This window comes from Notothenia rossii (genome assembly GCF_949606895.1).
Source record: "Notothenia rossii genome assembly, chromosome: 6".
Lineage (NCBI taxonomy): Eukaryota > Metazoa > Chordata > Actinopteri > Perciformes > Nototheniidae > Notothenia > Notothenia rossii.
The window spans coordinates 3,444,357-3,444,923 of NC_136909.1; positions in this window are offsets into that span (position 1 = coordinate 3,444,357).

Here is a 567-nt window from a genome sequence, read left to right on the forward strand (position 1 = left end):
ATTGATTTTATTTTTTGAAAGTAGCCCTCACCCTAAAAAAGGTTGGTGACCCCTGCTCTAGACTATGAGGAAGTAAAAAGAGCTATTGTTAGAAAATATGACATAAATCCAAAAACCTACAGACAAAGGTTTCGCAGTAATGAGGTTGAACCACAGGAGAGCCCAAAATAACTTTATGTCCGTTTAAAATAACTTTATGGGAAGTGGGTTCAGCCAAAAGGGAAAACTGTTCAGGAAATTGGAGAAATGATTGTCCTTGAACAGTATCTGAGAATCAATGGCGGATTTAGGATTGTAGGAGATCCGGGGCTTAGCCCAGGAGTTGTTGGGGGGGGGGGGCGCAGGGGTAAAGTGCTCTTTTTTACAAGTGGGGGGTAGACCAAACATCCTTTAGGGGGGGTCGTCGCCTCCTCTAGGGGGGTCCGGGGGTTAACTCCTCCGGGAAGATTTCTTTTTTAAATATTGAAGTTTAAAGCATCAATCTGGTGCACTTTGAGAGCAACATTAACCCTACCTTAATAATACCTTAAAGCGGACAAAAGGCACTGGAGAACACTTATTCATTAA